Raw genomic sequence first — 20154 nt, forward strand, 5'->3', positions numbered from 1 at the left:
TTTACGCTTTCACAGTGTTACAAAGACAGGTGCACTGCGTGTGTAGATTCAGGGTTGTGCAGTGTTACAAATACAGGGGCAATGCAGGTGTAGATTCAGGCTTTCATCGTGTTAGAAATATAGGGGAAATGCTGGTGCAGAGTCAGGCTTTCACAGGGTTATAAATACAGGGGCAATGCTGGTGCAGTTTCATGCTCTCTCAGTGTTACAAATAGAGGGATAATGCTAGTACAGATTCAAGATTTCACAGGGTTACAAAGACAGGTGCAATGAGTGTGTAGATTCAGGTTTTCACATTGTTACAAATACAGGGGCAAAGCTGGTGTAGATTCAGGTTTTCACAGTTGTACAAGTACAGGGACAATGCTGTTGTAGGTTCAGACTTTCTAAGTGTTACGAATGCAGGTGCAATGCTGGTGTAGATTCAGGCTTTGCAGTGTTACAAATACCGGGGCAATGCTGGTGTAGATTCAGGCTTTCGCAGTGTTTTATATACAGGGGCAATCCTGGTGTAGATTCACGCTTTCTCAGTTTTAGAAATAGAGGGATAATGCTGGTGTAGCTTCAAGCTTTCTAAGTGTTACAAATACAGGGGCAATGCTGGTGTAGATTCAAGCTTGCAATGTGTTACAAATGCAGGGGCAACGCTGTTGTAGGTTCAGTCTTTCTAAGTGTTACGAATGCAGGTGGAATGCTGGTGTAGATTTAGGCTTTGCAGTGTTACAAATACAGGGGCAATGCTGGTGTAGATTGATGCTTTCGCATTGTTACATATACAGGGGAATGCTGGTGTAGCAGATACTGTATTTCACAACATTTCAAATAAATGGGCAACGCTGGTATAGATTCAAGTTTTAACTATGTTACAAATATGTGGCAATGCTGGTGCAGATTCAAGCTTGCACTGTGTTACAAATACAGGGGCAATGTTGGTGTAGATTCAGGCTTTCTAAGTGTTACAAATTCAGGGGCAATTCTGGTGTATATTCAGGCTTTCATCCTGTTAGAAATACAGGGGCAATGCCGGTGTATATTCAGGATTTCAGAGTGTTACAAATACAGGAGCAATGCTGGTGTAGATTCAGGCTTTCATCCTGTTACAAATGCAGGGGCAATGCTGTTGTGGATTCACTCTTTCACAGCGTTACAAATAGAGGGGCAACGCTGCTGTGGATTCAGGGTTTCACAGTGTTTTAAATACTAGGATAATGCTTGTGTAGATTCAGGGTTTCATCGTGTTAGAAATATAGGGGAAATGCTGGTGCAGATTCAGGCTTTCATTATGTTACAATACAGGGGCAATGCTCTTTTAGATTTACGCTTTTACAGTGTTATAAAGACAGGTGCACTGCGTGTGCAGACTCAGGGTAGTGTAGTGTTACAAATACAGGGGCAATGCTGGTGTAGATTCAGGCTTTCACAGTGTTTTAAATACTAGGACAATGCTGGTGTAGATTCAGGCTTTCAGAATGTTACAAATACAGGGGAAATGCTGGTGCAGATTCATGTTTTCCCAGTGTTACAAATAAATGGGCAATGCTGGTGTAGATTCAAGCTTGCACTGTGCTACAAATACAGGGGCAATGCTGGTGTAGACTCAGTCTGTCTAAGTGTTACGAATACAGGTGCATTTCTGGTGTAGATTCAGTCATTGCAGTGTTACAAATACAGGGGCAATGCTGGTGTAGGCGCAGGGTATCAAAATTTTACAATTCAAGGGCAATGCCGGTGTAGATTCAGGGTTTCATAGTGTTACAAATACAGGGGCAATGCTGGTGTCGATTCAGGCTTTGGCAGTGTTTTAAATACTAGGACAATGCAGGTGTAGATTCAGGCTTTCATCGTGTTAGAAATATAGAGGCAATGCTGGTGCAGAGTCAGGATTTCACAGGGTTAGAAACACGGGCAGTGCTGGTGCTGATTCAAGGTTTCACTGTGTTACAAATACAGGGGCAATGCTCTTGTAGATTTACGCCTTCACAGCGTTACAAAGACGGGTGCAATGCGTGTATAGATTCAGGTTTGAGCAATGTTACAAATAAAGGGGCAATGCTGGTGTAGATTGATGCGTTCGCAGTGTTACATATACAGGGGAATGCTAGTGTAGCAGAAATTGGCATTCACAGCATTTCAAATAAATGGGCACTGCTGGTGTAGATTCAAATTTTCCCTGTTTTACAAATAAATGGGCAATGCAGGTGTAGATACAAGCATTAACTATGCTACAAATACTAGAACATTGTTGGTGTAGATTCAGGCTTTCATAATGTTGCAAGTACAGGGGCAATACTGGTGTAGATTTAGTGTTTCGCAGTTTTACAAGTACAGGGGCAATGCTGGTGTTGATTCAGGATTTCACTGTTAGAAATACGGGGGCAATGCTGGTGTAGATTCAGTTTTTCACTGTTTTACAATTACAGGGGCAATGCTGGTGCCGATTCATGCTTTCTCAGTTTTAAAAATACAGGTGCAATGCTGGTGTAGATTCAAGCTTTGCATTGTTACAAATACAGGGGTAATGCTGGTGTAGGTTCAGGCTTTCTAAGTGTTACGAATGCCGGTGCAATGCTGGTGTAGTTTCAGGCTTTGCAGTGTTACAAATACAGGGGCATTGCTGGTGTAGATTCAGGCTTTCACAGTGTTTCATATACAGGGGAATGCTGGTGTAGCAGATACTGGATTTCACAACATTTCAAATAAATGGGCAATGCTGGTGTAGATTGAAGCTTTAACTATGTTACAAATACTAGAACATTGCTGGTGTAGATTCAGGCTTTCATATTGTTACAAGTACAGGGGCAATACTGGTGTAGATATAGTGTTTCGCAGTTTTGCAAGTACAGGGGCAATGCTGGTGTCGAGTCACGCTTTCACAGTGTTATAAATACAGCGGCAATCCTGGTGTTGATTCACGCTTTCTCAGTCTTACAAATAGGGGGATAATGCTGGTGTAGATTCAAGCTTTCTAAGTGTTACAAATACAGGGGCATTGCTGGTGTAGATTCATGCTTTAACTATGTTACAAATACAGGGGCAATGCTGGTGCAGATTCAAGCTTGCACTGTGTTACAAATACAGGGGCAATGTTGGTGTAGATTCAGGCTTTCATCCTGTTAGAAATACAGGGGCAATGCCGGTGTATATTCAGGATTTCAGAGTGTTACAAATACAGGGGCAATGCTGGTTTAGTTTCATGGTTTCACGTTGTTACAAATACAGAGGCAATGCTGGTGTAGATTCAGGTTTTCACAGTTTTACCAGTACAGGGGCAATGCTGGTGTAGAATCAGGGGTTCACTGTTTTACAAATACAGGTGCAATGCTGGTGTAGATTCAGGCTTTCTAACTGTTACAAATAAAGGGGCAATGCTGGTGTATATTCAGGCTTACAGGGTGTTACAAATACAGGGGCAATGCTGGTGTAGGTTCAGGCTTTCTAAGTGTTACGAATACAGGTGCAATGCTGGTGAAGATTCAGGCTATGCAGTGTTACAAATACAGGGGCAATGCTGGTGTAGATTCACTCTTTCTCTGTTTTACAAATAGAGGAATAATGCTGGTGTAGTTTCAAGCTTTCTCAGTGTTACAAATACCATGGCAATGCCGGTGTAGATTCAATGTTTCGTATTTTTACAAGTATGGGGCAATGCTGTTGTAGATTCTGTTTTTCACATTGTTACAAATACAGGGGCAAAGCTGGTGCAGATTCAGGTTTTCACAGTTTTACAAGTACAGGGACAATGCTGTTGTAGGTTCAGGCTTTCTAAGTGTTACGAATGCAGGTGCAATGCTGGTGTAGATTCAGGCTTTGCAGTGTTACAAATACCGGGGCAATGCTGGTGTAGATTCAGGCTTTCATCCTGTTACAAATACAGGTGCAATGCTGTTGTGGATTCACTCTTTCACAGCGTTACAAATCGAATGGCAACACTGCTGTAGATTCAGGCTTTCACAGTGTTTTAAATACTAGGACAATGCAGGTGTTGATTCAGGCTTTCACAGTGTTTTAAATACTAGGACAATGCAGGTGTAGTTTCAGGCTTTCTCAGTGTTAGAAATATAGGGGAAATGCTGGTGCAGAGTCAGGCTTTCACAGGGTTATAAATACAGGGGCAATGCTGGTGCAGTTTCATGCTCTCTCAGTGTTACAAATAGAGGGATAATGCTAGTACAGATTCAAGATTTCACAGGGTTACAAAGACAGTTGCAATGCGTGTGTAGATTCAGGTTTTCACAGTGTTACAGATACAGGGGCAATGCTAGTGTATATTCAGGCTTTCAGAGTGTTACATATACAGGGGAATGTTGGTGTAGCAGATATTGGCTTCCACAGCATTTCAAATAAATGGGCAATGCTGCTGTAGATTCATGTTTTCCCAGTGTTACAAATAAATGGGCAATGCTGGTGTAGATTCAAGCTTGCACTGTGCTACAAATACAGGGGCAATGCTGGTGTAGATTCAGTCTGTCTAAGTGTTACGAATACAGGTACATTTCTGGTGTAGATTGATGCTTTCGCAGTGTTACATATACAGGGGAATGCTGGTGTAGCAGATACTGTATTTCACAACATTTCAAATAAATGGGCAACGCTGGTATAGATTCAAGTTTTAACTATGTTACAAATACAGGGGCAATGCTGGTGCATTTTCAAGCTTGCACTGTGTTACAAATACAGGGGCAATTCTGGTGTATATTCAGGTTTTCACAGTTTTACAAGTACAGGGACAATGCTGTTGTAGGTTCAGGCTTTCTAAGTGTTACGAATGCAGGTGCAATTCTGGTGCAGATTCAAGCTTGCACTGTGTTACAAATACTTGGGCAATGCTGGTGTAGATTCAGGCTTTCACAGTGTTTTAAATACTAGGACAATGCTGGTGTAGATTCAGGCTTTCAGCATGTTACAAATACAGGGGAAATGCTGGTGCAGATTCAAGCTATCACTGTGTTACAATATAGGGGCAATGCTCTTGTAGATTTATGCTTTAACAGCGTTAGAAAGACAGGTGCAATGCGTGTGTAGATTCAGGTTTTCACAGTGTTACAAATACAGGGGCAATGCTGGTTTATATTCAGGCTCTCATACTGTTACAAGTACAGGGGCAATGCTGGTGTAGATTCAGGTTTTCACAGAGTTACAAATACAGGGGCAATGCTGGTGTAGATTCAGGTTTTCACAGTGTCACAAATACAGGTGCAATGCTGGTGTAGATTTAGGCTTTCACAGTGTTTTAAGTACTAGGACAATGCAGGTGTATATTCAGGCTTTCATACTGTTACAAGTACAGGGGCAATGCTGGTGCAGATTCAAGCTTGCACTGTGTTACAAATACAGGGGCAATGTTGGTGTAGATTCAGGCTTTCTAAGTGTTACAAAGACAGGTGCACTGCGTGTGTAGATTCAGGGTTGTGCAGTGTTACAAATACAGGGGCAATGCTGGTGTTGATTCAGGCTTTCACAGTGTTTTAAATACTATGATAATGCAGGTGTAGTTTCAGGCTTTCATCGTGTTAGAAATATAGGGGAAATGCTGGTGCAGAGTCAGGCTTTCACAGGGTTATAAATACAGGGGCAATGCTGGTGCAGTTTCATGCTCTCCCAGTGTTACAAATAGAGGGATAATGCTAGTACAGATTCAAGATTTCACAGGGTTACAATGACAGGTGCAATGCGTGTGTAGATTCAGGTTTTCACAGTGTTACAAATACAGGGGCAATGCTAGTGTATATTCAGGCTTTCAGAGTGTTACATATACAGGGGAATGTTGGTGTAGCAGATATTGGCTTCCACAGCATTTCAAATAAATGGGCAATGCTGCTGTAGATTCAAGTTTTCCCAGTGTTACAAATAAATGGGCAATGCTGGTGTAGATTCAATCTTGCACTGTGCTACAAATACAGGGGCAATGCTGGTGTAGATTCAGTCTGTCTAAGTGTTACGAATACAGGTGCATTTCTGGTGTAGATTCAGTCATTGCAGTGTTACAAATACAGGGGCAATGCTGGTGTAGGTGCAGGGTATCAAAATTTTACAATTCAAGAGCAATGCCAGTGTAGATTCAGGGTTTCATAGTGTTACAAATACAGGGGCAAAGCTGGTGTAGATTCAGGTTTTCACAGTTTTACAAGTACAGGGACAATGCTGTTGTAGCTTCAGGCTTTCTAAGTGTTACAAATGCAGGTGCAATGCTGGTGTAGATTCAGGCTTTGCAGTGTTACAAATACCGGGGCAATGCTGGTGTAGATTCAGGCTTTCACTGTGTTTTATATACAGGGGCAATCCTGGTGTAGATTCATGCTTTCTCAGTTTTAGAAATAGAGGGATAATGCTGGTGTAGCTTCAAGCTTTCTAAGTGTTACAAATACAGGGGCAATGCTGGTTTAGATTCACGTTTTCCCAGTGTTACAAATTAATGGGCAATGCTGGTGTAGATTCAGGCTTTGCATTGTTACAAATACAGGGGTAATGCTGGTGTACGTTCAGGCTTTCTAAGTGTTACGAATGCCGGTGCAATGCTGGTGTAGATTCAGGCTTTGCAGTGTTACAAATACAGGGGCATTGCTGGTGTAGATTCAGTTTTTCACAGTTTTACAAGTACAGGGGCAATGCTGGTGTAGATTCAGGCTTTCACAGTGTTTCATATACAGGGGAATGCTGGTGTAGCAGATACTGGATTTCACAACATTTCAAATAAATGGGCAATGCTGGTGTAGATTGAAGCTTTAACTACGTTACAAATACTAGAACATTGCTGGTGTAGATTCAGGCTTTCATATTGTTACAAGTACAGGGGCAATACTGGTGTAGATTTAGTGTTTCGCAGTTTTGCAAGTACAGTGGCAATGCTGGTGTCGAGTCACGCTTTCACAGTGTTATAAATACAGCGGCAATCCTGGTGTTGATTCACGCTTTCTCAGTCTTACAAATAGGGGGATAATGCTGGTGTAGATTCAAGCTTTCTAAGTGTTACAAATACAGGGGCATTGCTGGTGTAGATTCATGCTTTAACTATGTTACAAATACAGGGGCAATGCTGGTGCAGATTCAAGCTTGCACTGTGTTACAAATACAGGGGCAATGTTGGTGTAGATTCAGGCTTTCATCCTGTTAGAAATACAGGGGCAATGCGGGTGTATATTCAGGATTTCAGAGTGTTACAAATACAGGGGCAATGCTGGTTTAGTTTCATGGTTTCACGTTGTTACAAATACAGAGGCAATGCTGGTGTAGATTCAGGTTTTCACAGTTTTACCAGTACCGGGGCAATGCTGGTGTAGAATCAGGGGTTCACTGTTTTACAAATACAGGTGCAATGCTGGTGTAGATTCAGGCTTTCTAACTGTTACAAATAAAGGGGCAATGCTGGTGTATATTCAGGCTTACAGGGTGTTACAAATACAGGGGCAATGCTGGTGTAGGTTCAGGCTTTCTAAGTGTTACGAATACAGGTGCAATGCTGGTGAAGATTCAGGCTTTGCAGTGTTACAAATACAGGGGCAATGCTGGTGTAGATTCACTCTTTCTCTGTTTTACAAATAGAGGAATAATGCTGGTGTAGTTTCAAGCTTTCTCAGTGTTACAAATACCATGGCAATGCCGGTGTAGATTCAATGTTTCGTATTTTTACAAGTATGGGGCAATGCTGTTGTAGATTCTGTTTTTCACATTGTTACAAATACAGGGGCAAAGCTGGTGCAGATTCAGGTTTTCACAGTTTTACAAGTACAGGGACAATGCTGTTGTAGGTTCAGGCTTTCTAAGTGTTACGAATGCAGGTGCAATGCTGGTGTAGATTCAGGCTTTGCAGTGTTACAAATACCGGGGCAATGCTGGTGTAGATTCAGGCTTTCATCCTGTTAGAAATACAGGGGCAATGCCGGTGTATATTCAGGATTTCAGAGTGTTTTAAATACTAGGACAATGCAGGTGTAGTTTCAGGCTTTCATCGTGTTAGAAATATAGGGGAAATGCTGGTGTTGATTCAGGCTTTCACAGTGTTTTAAATACTAGGACAATGCAGGTGTAGTTTCAGGCTTTCATCGTGTTAGAAATATAGGGGAAATGCTGGTGCAGAGTCAGGCTTTCACTGTGTTACAATACAGGGGCAATGCTGGTGTATATTCAGGCTTTCGGAGTGTTACAAATACAGGTGCAATGCTGGTGTAGATTCACTCTTTCACAGCGTTACAAATCGAAGGGCAACGCTGCTGTAGATTCAGGCTTTCACAGTGTTTTAAATACTAGCATATTGCAGGTGTAGATTCAGGCTTTCATCGTGTTAGAAATATAGGGGAAATGCTGGTGCAGATTCAGGCTTTTACTGTGTTACAATACAGGGGAAATGGTCTTTTAGATTTACGCTTTCACAGTGTTACAAAGACAGGTGCACTGCGTGTGTAGATTCAGGGTTGTGCAGTGTTACAAATACAGGGGCAATGCTGGTGTTGATTCAGGCTTTCACAGTGTTTTAAATACTATGATAATGCAGGTGTAGTTTCAGGCTTTCATCGTGTTAGAAATATAGGGGAAATGCTGGTGCAGAGTCAGGCTTTCACAGGGTTATAAATACAGGGGCAATGCTGGTGCAGTTTCATGCTCTCCCAGTGTTACAAATAGAGGGATAATGCTAGTACAGATTCAAGATTTCACAGGGTTACAATGACAGGTGCAATGCGTGTGTAGATTCAGGTTTTCACAGTGTTACAAATACAGGGGCAATGCTAGTGTATATTCAGGCTTTCAGAGTGTTACATATACAGGGGAATGTTGGTGTAGCAGATATTGGCTTCCACAGCATTTCAAATAAATGGGCAATGCTGCTGTAGATTCATGTTTTCCCAGTGTTACAAATAAATGGGCAATGCTGGTGTAGATTCAAGCTTGCACTGTGCTACAAATACAGGGGCAATGCTGGTGTAGATTCAGTCTGTCTAAGTGTTACGAATACAGGTGCATTTCTGGTGTAGATTCAGTCATTGCAGTGTTACAAATACAGGGGCAATGCTGGTGTAGGTGCAGGGTATCAAAATTTTACAATTCAAGAGCAATGCCAGTGTAGATTCAGGGTTTCATAGTGTTACAAATACAGGGGCAAAGCTGGTGTAGATTCAGGTTTTCACAGTTTTACAAGTACAGGGACAATGCTGTTGTAGCTTCAGGCTTTCTAAGTGTTACAAATGCAGGTGCAATGCTGGTGTAGATTCAGGCTTTGCAGTGTTACAAATACCGGGGCAATGCTGGTGTAGATTCAGGCTTTCACAGTGTTTTATATACAGGGGCAATCCTGGTGTAGATTCATGCTTTCTCAGTTTTAGAAATAGAGGGATAATGCTGGTGTAGCTTCAAGCTTTCTAAGTGTTACAAATACAGGGGCAATGCTGGTTTAGATTCACGTTTTCCCAGTGTTACAAATTAATGGGCAATGCTGGTGTAGATTCAGGCTTTGCATTGTTACAAATACAGGGGTAATGCTGGTGTACGTTCAGGCTTTCTAAGTGTTACGAATGCCGGTGCAATGCTGGTGTAGATTCAGGCTTTGCAGTGTTACAAATGCAGGGGCATTGCTGGTGTAGATTCGGTTTTTCACAGTTTTACAAGTACAGGGGCAATGCTGGTGTAGATTCAGGCTTTCACAGTGTTTCATATACAGGGGAATGCTGGTGTAGCAGATACTGGATTTCACAACATTTCAAATAAATGGGCAATGCTGGTGTAGATTGAAGCTTTAACTACGTTACAAATACTAGAACATTGCTGGTGTAGATTCAGGCTTTCATATTGTTACAAGTACAGGGGCAATACTGGTGTAGATTTAGTGTTTCGCAGTTTTGCAAGTACAGTGGCAATGCTGGTGTCGAGTCACGCTTTCACAGTGTTATAAATACAGCGGCAATCCTGGTGTTGATTCACGCTTTCTCAGTCTTACAAATAGGGGGATAATGCTGGTGTAGATTCATGCTTTCTCAGTTTTAGAAATAGAGGGATAATGCTGGTGTAGCTTCAAGCTTTCTAAGTGTTACAAATACAGGGGCAATGCTGGTTTAGATTCACGTTTTCCCAGTGTTACAAATTAATGGGCAATGCTGGTGTAGATTCAGGCTTTGCATTGTTACAAATACAGGGGTAATGCTGGTGTACGTTCAGGCTTTCTAAGTGTTACGAATGCCGGTGCAATGCTGGTGTAGATTCAGGCTTTGCAGTGTTACAAATACAGGGGCATTGCTGGTGTAGATTCGGTTTTTCACAGTTTTACAAGTACAGGGGCAATGCTGGTGTAGATTCAGGCTTTCACAGTGTTTCATATACAGGGGAATGCTGGTGTAGCAGATACTGGATTTCACAACATTTCAAATAAATGGGCAATGCTGGTGTAGATTGAAGCTTTAACTACGTTACAAATACTAGAACATTGCTGGTGTAGATTCAGGCTTTCATATTGTTACAAGTACAGGGGCAATACTGGTGTAGATTTAGTGTTTCGCAGTTTTGCAAGTACAGTGGCAATGCTGGTGTCGAGTCACGCTTTCACAGTGTTATAAATACAGCGGCAATCCTGGTGTTGATTCACGCTTTCTCAGTCTTACAAATAGGGGGATAATGCTGGTGTAGATTCAAGCTTTCTAAGTGTTACAAATACAGGGGCATTGCTGGTGTAGATTCATGCTTTAACTATGTTACAAATACAGGGGCAATGCTGGTGCAGATTCAAGCTTGCACTGTGTTACAAATACAGGGGCAATGTTGGTGTAGATTCAGGCTTTCATCCTGTTAGAAATACAGGGGCAATGCCGGTGTATATTCAGGATTTCAGAGTGTTACAAATACAGGGGCAATGCTGGTTTAGTTTCATGGTTTCACGTTGTTACAAATACAGAGGCAATGCTGGTGTAGATTCAGGTTTTCACAGTTTTACCAGTACCGGGGCAATGCTGGTGTAGAATCAGGGGTTCACTGTTTTACAAATACAGGTGCAATGCTGGTGTAGATTCAGGCTTTCTAACTGTTACAAATAAAGGGGCAATGCTGGTGTATATTCAGGCTTACAGGGTGTTACAAATACAGGGGCAATGCTGGTGTAGGTTCAGGCTTTCTAAGTGTTACGAATACAGGTGCAATGCTGGTGAAGATTCAGGCTTTGCAGTGTTACAAATACAGGGGCAATGCTGGTGTAGATTCACTCTTTCTCTGTTTTACAAATAGAGGAATAATGCTGGTGTAGTTTCAAGCTTTCTCAGTGTTACAAATACCATGGCAATGCCGGTGTAGATTCAATGTTTCGTATTTTTACAAGTATGGGGCAATGCTGTTGTAGATTCTGTTTTTCACATTGTTACAAATACAGGGGCAAAGCTGGTGCAGATTCAGGTTTTCACAGTTTTACAAGTACAGGGACAATGCTGTTGTAGGTTCAGGCTTTCTAAGTGTTACGAATGCAGGTGCAATGCTGGTGTAGATTCAGGCTTTGCAGTTTTACAAATACCGGGGCAATGCTGGTGTAGATTCAGGCTTTCATCCTGTTAGAAATACAGGGGCAATGCCGGTGTATATTCAGGATTTCAGAGTGTTTTAAATACTAGGACAATGCAGGTGTAGTTTCAGGCTTTCATCGTGTTAGAAATATAGGGGAAATGCTGGTGTTGATTCAGGCTTTCACAGTGTTTTAAATACTAGGACAATGCAGGTGTAGTTTCAGGCTTTCATCGTGTTAGAAATATAGGGGAAATGCTGGTGCAGAGTCAGGCTTTCACTGTGTTACAATACAGGGGCAATGCTGGTGTATATTCAGGCTTTCGGAGTGTTACAAATACAGGTGCAATGCTGGTGTAGATTCACTCTTTCACAGCGTTACAAATCGAAGGGCAACGCTGCTGTAGATTCAGGCTTTCACAGTGTTTTAAATACTAGGATATTGCAGGTGTAGATTCAGGCTTTCATCGTGTTAGAAATATAGGGGAAATGCTGGTGCAGATTCAGGCTTTTACTGTGTTACAATACAGGGGAAATGGTCTTTTAGATTTACGCTTTCACAGTGTTACAAAGACAGGTGCACTGCGTGTGTAGATTCAGGGTTGTGCAGTGTTACAAATACAGGGGCAATGCTGGTGTTGATTCAGGCTTTCACAGTGTTTTAAATACTATGATAATGCAGGTGTAGTTTCAGGCTTTCATTGTGTTAGAAATATAGGGGAAATGCTGGTGCAGAGTCAGGCTTTCACAGGGTTATAAATACAGGGGCAATGCTGGTGCAGTTTCATGCTCTCCCAGTGTTACAAATAGAGGGATAATGCTAGTACAGATTCAAGATTTCACAGGGTTACAATGACAGGTGCAATGCGTGTGTAGATTCAGGTTTTCACAGTGTTACAAATACAGGGGCAATGCTAGTGTATATTCAGGCTTTCAGAGTGTTACATATACAGGGGAATGTTGGTGTAGCAGATATTGGCTTCCACAGCATTTCAAATAAATGGGCAATGCTGCTGTAGATTCAAGTTTTCCCAGTGTTACAAATAAATGGGCAATGCTGGTGTAGATTCAATCTTGCACTGTGCTACAAATACAGGGGCAATGCTGGTGTAGATTCAGTCTGTCTAAGTGTTACGAATACAGGTGCATTTCTGGTGTAGATTCAGTCATTGCAGTGTTACAAATACAGGGGCAATGCTGGTGTAGGTGCAGGGTATCAAAATTTTACAATTCAAGAGCAATGCCAGTGTAGATTCAGGGTTTCATAGTGTTACAAATACAGGGGCAAAGCTGGTGTAGATTCAGGTTTTCACAGTTTTACAAGTACAGGGACAATGCTGTTGTAGCTTCAGGCTTTCTAAGTGTTACAAATGCAGGTGCAATGCTGGTGTAGATTCAGGCTTTGCAGTGTTACAAATACCGGGGCAATGCTGGTGTAGATTCAGGCTTTCACAGTGTTTTATATACAGGGGCAATCCTGGTGTAGATTCATGCTTTCTCAGTTTTAGAAATAGAGGGATAATGCTGGTGTAGCTTCAAGCTTTCTAAGTGTTACAAATACAGGGGCAATGCTGGTTTAGATTCACGTTTTCCCAGTGTTACAAATTAATGGGCAATGCTGGTGTAGATTCAGGCTTTGCATTGTTACAAATACAGGGGTAATGCTGGTGTACGTTCAGGCTTTCTAAGTGTTACGAATGCCGGTGCAATGCTGGTGTAGATTCAGGCTTTGCAGTGTTACAAATACAGGGGCATTGCTGGTGTAGATTCGGTTTTTCACAGTTTTACAAGTACAGGGGCAATGCTGGTGTAGATTCAGGCTTTCACAGTGTTTCATATACAGGGGAATGCTGGTGTAGCAGATACTGGATTTCACAACATTTCAAATAAATGGGCAATGCTGGTGTAGATTGAAGCTTTAACTACGTTACAAATACTAGAACATTGCTGGTGTAGATTCAGGCTTTCATATTGTTACAAGTACAGGGGCAATACTGGTGTAGATTTAGTGTTTCGCAGTTTTGCAAGTACAGTGGCAATGCTGGTGTCGAGTCACGCTTTCACAGTGTTATAAATACAGCGGCAATCCTGGTGTTGATTCACGCTTTCTCAGTCTTACAAATAGGGGGATAATGCTGGTGTAGATTCAAGCTTTCTAAGTGTTACAAATACAGGGGCATTGCTGGTGTAGATTCATGCTTTAACTATGTTACAAATACAGGGGCAATGCTGGTGCAGATTCAAGCTTGCACTGTGTTACAAATACAGGGGCAATGTTGGTGTAGATTCAGGCTTTCATCCTGTTAGAAATACAGGGGCAATGCCGGTGTATATTCAGGATTTCAGAGTGTTACAAATACAGGGGCAATGCTGGTTTAGTTTCATGGTTTCACGTTGTTACAAATACAGAGGCAATGCTGGTGTAGATTCAGGTTTTCACAGTTTTACCAGTACAGGGGCAATGCTGGTGTAGAATCAGGGGTTCACTGTTTTACAAATACAGGTGCAATGCTGGTGTAGATTCAGGCTTTCTAACTGTTACAAATAAAGGGGCAATGCTGGTGTATATTCAGGCTTACAGGGTGTTACAAATACAGGGGCAATGCTGGTGTAGGTTCAGGCTTTCTAAGTGTTACGAATACAGGTGCAATGCTGGTGAAGATTCAGGCTTTGCAGTGTTACAAATACAGGGGCAATGCTGGTGTAGATTCACTCTTTCTCTGTTTTACAAATAGAGGAATAATGCTGGTGTAGTTTCAAGCTTTCTCAGTGTTACAAATACGGTGGCAATGCCGGTGTAGATTCAATGTTTCGTATTTTTACAAGTATGGGGCAATGCTGTTGTAGATTCTGTTTTTCACATTGTTACAAATACAGGGGCAAAGCTGGTGCAGATTCAGGTTTTCACAGTTTTACAAGTACAGGGACAATGCTGTTGTAGGTTCAGGCTTTCTAAGTGTTACGAATGCAGGTGCAATGCTGGTGTAGATTCAGGCTTTGCAGTGTTACAAATACCGGGGCAATGCTGGTGTAGATTCAGGCTTTCATCCTGTTACAAATACAGGTGCAATGCTGTTGTGGATTCACTCTTTCACAGCGTTACAAATCGAAGGGCAACACTGCTGTAGATTCAGGCTTTCACAGTGTTTTAAATACTAGGACAATGCAGGTGTTGATTCAGGCTTTCACAGTGTTTTAAATACTAGGACAATGCAGGTGTAGTTTCAGGCTTTCTCAGTGTTAGAAATATAGGGGAAATGCTGGTGCAGAGTCAGGCTTTCACAGGGTTATAAATACAGGGGCAATGCTGGTGCAGTTTCATGCTCTCTCAGTGTTACAAATAGAGGGATAATGCTAGTACAGATTCAAGATTTCACAGGGTTACAAAGACAGTTGCAATGCGTGTGTAGATTCAGGTTTTCACAGTGTTACAGATACAGGGGCAATGCTAGTGTATATTCAGGCTTTCAGAGTGTTACATATACAGGGGAATGTTGGTGTAGCAGATATTGGCTTCCACAGCATTTCAAATAAATGGGCAATGCTGCTGTAGATTCATGTTTTCCCAGTGTTACAAATAAATGGGCAATGCTGGTGTAGATTCAAGCTTGCACTGTGCTACAAATACAGGGGCAATGCTGGTGTAGATTCAGTCTGTCTAAGTGTTACGAATACAGGTACATTTCTGGTGTAGATTGATGCTTTCGCAGTGTTACATATACAGGGGAATGCTGGTGTAGCAGATACTGTATTTCACAACATTTCAAATAAATGGGCAACGCTGGTATAGATTCAAGTTTTAACTATGTTACAAATACAGGGGCAATGCTGGTGCATTTTCAAGCTTGCACTGTGTTACAAATACAGGGGCAATTCTGGTGTATATTCAGGTTTTCACAGTTTTACAAGTACAGGGACAATGCTGTTGTAGGTTCAGGCTTTCTAAGTGTTACGAATGCAGGTGCAATTCTGGTGTAGATTCAGGCTTTCACAGTGTTTTATATACAGGGGCAATCCTGGTGTAGATTCATGCTTTCTCAGTTTTAGAAATAGAGGGATAATGCTGGTGTAGCTTCAAGCTTTCTAAGTGTTACAAATACAGGGGCAATGCTGGTTTAGATTCACGTTTTCCCAGTGTTACAAATTAATGGGCAATGCTGGTGTAGATTCAGGCTTTGCATTGTTACAAATACAGGGGTAATGCTGGTGTACGTTCAGGCTTTCTAAGTGTTACGAATGCCGGTGCAATGCTGGTGTAGATTCAGGCTTTGCAGTGTTACAAATACAGGGGCATTGCTGGTGTAGATTCGGTTTTTCACAGTTTTACAAGTACAGGGGCAATGCTGGTGTAGATTCAGGCTTTCACAGTGTTTCATATACAGGGGAATGCTGGTGTAGCAGATACTGGATTTCACAACATTTCAAATAAATGGGCAATGCTGGTGTAGATTGAAGCTTTAACTACGTTACAAATACTAGAACATTGCTGGTGTAGATTCAGGCTTTCATATTGTTACAAGTACAGGGGCAATACTGGTGTAGATTTAGTGTTTCGCAGTTTTGCAAGTACAGTGGCAATGCTGGTGTCGAGTCACGCTTTCACAGTGTTATAAATACAGCGGCAATCCTGGTGTTGATTCACGCTTTCTCAGTCTTACAAATAGGGGGATAATGCTGGTGTAGATTCAAGCTTTCTAAGTGTTACAAATACAGGGGCATTGCTGGTGTAGATTCATGCTTTAACTATGTTACAAATACAGGGGCAATGCTGGTGCAGATTCAAGCTTGCACTGTGTTACAAATACAGGGGCAATGTTGGTGTAGATTCAGGCTTTCATCCTGTTAGAAATACAGGGGCAATGCCGGTGTATATTCAGGATTTCAGAGTGTTACAAATACAGGGGCAATGCTGGTTTAGTTTCATGGTTTCACGTTGTTACAAATACAGAGGCAATGCTGGTGTAGATTCAGGTTTTCACAGTTTTACCAGTACAGGGGCAATGCTGGTGTAGAATCAGGGGTTCACTGTTTTACAAATACAGGTGCAATGCTGGTGTAGATTCAGGCTTTCTAACTGTTACAAATAAAGGGGCAATGCTGGTGTATATTCAGGCTTACAGGGTGTTACAAATACAGGGGCAATGCTGGTGTAGGTTCAGGCTTTCTAAGTGTTACGAATACAGGTGCAATGCTGGTGAAGATTCAGGCTTTGCAGTGTTACAAATACAGGGGCAATGCTGGTGTAGATTCACTCTTTCTCTGTTTTACAAATAGAGGAATAATGCTGGTGTAGTTTCAAGCTTTCTCAGTGTTACAAATACGGTGGCAATGCCGGTGTAGATTCAATGTTTCGTATTTTTACAAGTATGGGGCAATGCTGTTGTAGATTCTGTTTTTCACATTGTTACAAATACAGGGGCAAAGCTGGTGCAGATTCAGGTTTTCACAGTTTTACAAGTACAGGGACAATGCTGTTGTAGGTTCAGGCTTTCTAAGTGTTACGAATGCAGGTGCAATGCTGGTGTAGATTCAGGCTTTGCAGTGTTACAAATACCGGGGCAATGCTGGTGTAGATTCAGGCTTTCATCCTGTTACAAATACAGGTGCAATGCTGTTGTGGATTCACTCTTTCACAGCGTTACAAATCGAAGGGCAACACTGCTGTAGATTCAGGCTTTCACAGTGTTTTAAATACTAGGACAATGCAGGTGTTGATTCAGGCTTTCACAGTGTTTTAAATACTAGGACAATGCAGGTGTAGTTTCAGGCTTTCTCAGTGTTAGAAATATAGGGGAAATGCTGGTGCAGAGTCAGGCTTTCACAGGGTTATAAATACAGGGGCAATGCTGGTGCAGTTTCATGCTCTCTCAGTGTTACAAATAGAGGGATAATGCTAGTACAGATTCAAGATTTCACAGGGTTACAAAGACAGTTGCAATGCGTGTGTAGATTCAGGTTTTCACAGTGTTACAGATACAGGGGCAATGCTAGTGTATATTCAGGCTTTCAGAGTGTTACATATACAGGGGAATGTTGGTGTAGCAGATATTGGCTTCCACAGCATTTCAAATAAATGGGCAATGCTGCTGTAGATTCATGTTTTCCCAGTGTTACAAATAAATGGGCAATGCTGGTGTAGATTCAAGCTTGCACTGTGCTACAAATACAGGGGCAATGCTGGTGTAGATTCAGTCTGTCTAAGTGTTACGAATACAGGTACATTTCTGGTGTAGATTGATGCTTTCGCAGTGTTACATATACAGGGGAATGCTGGTGTAGCAGATACTGTATTTCACAACATTTCAAATAAATGGGCAACGCTGGTATAGATTCAAGTTTTAACTATGTTACAAATACAGGGGCAATGCTGGTGCATTTTCAAGCTTGCACTGTGTTACAAATACAGGGGCAATTCTGGTGTATATTCAGGTTTTCACAGTTTTACAAGTACAGGGACAATGCTGTTGTAGGTTCAGGCTTTCTAAGTGTTACGAATGCAGGTGCAATTCTGGTGTAGATTCAGGCTTTCACAGTGTTTTATATACAGGGGCAATCCTGGTGTAGATTCATGCTTTCTCAGTTTTAGAAATAGAGGGATAATGCTGGTGTAGCTTCAAGCTTTCTAAGTGTTACAAATACAGGGGCAATGCTGGTTTAGATTCACGTTTTCCCAGTGTTACAAATTAATGGGCAATGCTGGTGTAGATTCAGGCTTTGCATTGTTACAAATACAGGGGTAATGCTGGTGTACGTTCAGGCTTTCTAAGTGTTACGAATGCCGGTGCAATGCTGGTGTAGATTCAGGCTTTGCAGTGTTACAAATACAGGGGCATTGCTGGTGTAGATTCGGTTTTTCACAGTTTTACAAGTACAGGGGCAATGCTGGTGTAGATTCAGGCTTTCACAGTGTTTCATATACAGGGGAATGCTGGTGTAGCAGATACTGGATTTCACAACATTTCAAATAAATGGGCAATGCTGGTGTAGATTGAAGCTTTAACTACGTTACAAATACTAGAACATTGCTGGTGTAGATTCAGGCTTTCATATTGTTACAAGTACAGGGGCAATACTGGTGTAGATTTAGTGTTTCGCAGTTTTGCAAGTACAGTGGCAATGCTGGTGTCGAGTCACGCTTTCACAGTGTTATAAATACAGCGGCAATCCTGGTGTTGATTCACGCTTTCTCAGTCTTACAAATAGGGGGATAATGCTGGTGTAGATTCAAGCTTTCTAAGTGTTACAAATACAGGGGCATTGCTGGTGTAGATTCATGCTTTAACTATGTTACAAATACAGGGGCAATGCTGGTGCAGATTCAAGCTTGCACTGTGTTACAAATACAGGGGCAATGTTGGTGTAGATTCAGGCTTTCATCCTGTTAGAAATACAGGGGCAATGCCGGTGTATATTCAGGATTTCAGAGTGTTACAAATACAGGGGCAATGCTGGTTTAGTTTCATGGTTTCACGTTGTTACAAATACAGAGGCAATGCTGGTGTAGATTCAGGTTTTCACAGTTTTACCAGTACAGGGGCAATGCTGGTGTAGAATCAGGGGTTCACTGTTTTACAAATACAGGTGCAATGCTGGTGTAGATTCAGGCTTTCTAACTGTTACAAATAAAGGGGCAATGCTGGTGTATATTCAGGCTTACAGGGTGTTACAAATACAGGGGCAATGCTGGTGTAGGTTCAGGCTTTCTAAGTGTTACGAATACAGGTGCAATGCTGGTGAAGATTCAGGCTTTGCAGTGTTACAAATACAGGGGCAATGCTGGTGTAGATTCACTCTTTCTCTGTTTTACAAATAGAGGAATAATGCTGGTGTAGTTTCAAGCTTTCTCAGTGTTACAAATACGGTGGCAATGCCGGTGTAGATTCAATGTTTCGTATTTTTACAAGTATGGGGCAATGCTGTTGTAGATTCTGTTTTTCACATTGTTACAAATACAGGGGCAAAGCTGGTGCAGATTCAGGTTTTCACAGTTTTACAAGTACAGGGACAATGCTGTTGTAGGTTCAGGCTTTCTAAGTGTTACGAATGCAGGTGCAATGCTGGTGTAGATTCAGGCTTTGCAGTGTTACAAATACCGGGGCAATGCTGGTGTAGATTCAGGCTTTCATCCTGTTACAAATACAGGTGCAATGCTGTTGTGGATTCACTCTTTCACAGCGTTACAAATCGAAGGGCAACACTGCTGTAGATTCAGGCTTTCACAGTGTTTTAAATACTAGGACAATGCAGGTGTTGATTCAGGCTTTCACAGTGTTTTAAATACTAGGACAATGCAGGTGTAGTTTCAGGCTTTCTCAGTGTTAGAAATATAGGGGAAATGCTGGTGCAGAGTCAGGCTTTCACAGGGTTATAAATACAGGGGCAATGCTGGTGCAGTTTCATGCTCTCTCAGTGTTACAAATAGAGGGATAATGCTAGTACAGATTCAAGATTTCACAGGGTTACAAAGACAGTTGCAATGCGTGTGTAGATTCAGGTTTTCACAGTGTTACAGATACAGGGGCAATGCTAGTGTATATTCAGGCTTTCAGAGTGTTACATATACAGGGGAATGTTGGTGTAGCAGATATTGGCTTCCACAGCATTTCAAATAAATGGGCAATGCTGCTGTAGATTCATGTTTTCCCAGTGTTACAAATAAATGGGCAATGCTGGTGTAGATTCAAGCTT

Source organism: Hypanus sabinus, chromosome 3 (assembly GCF_030144855.1).
Source record: "Hypanus sabinus isolate sHypSab1 chromosome 3, sHypSab1.hap1, whole genome shotgun sequence".
Classification (NCBI taxonomy): domain Eukaryota; kingdom Metazoa; phylum Chordata; class Chondrichthyes; order Myliobatiformes; family Dasyatidae; genus Hypanus; species Hypanus sabinus.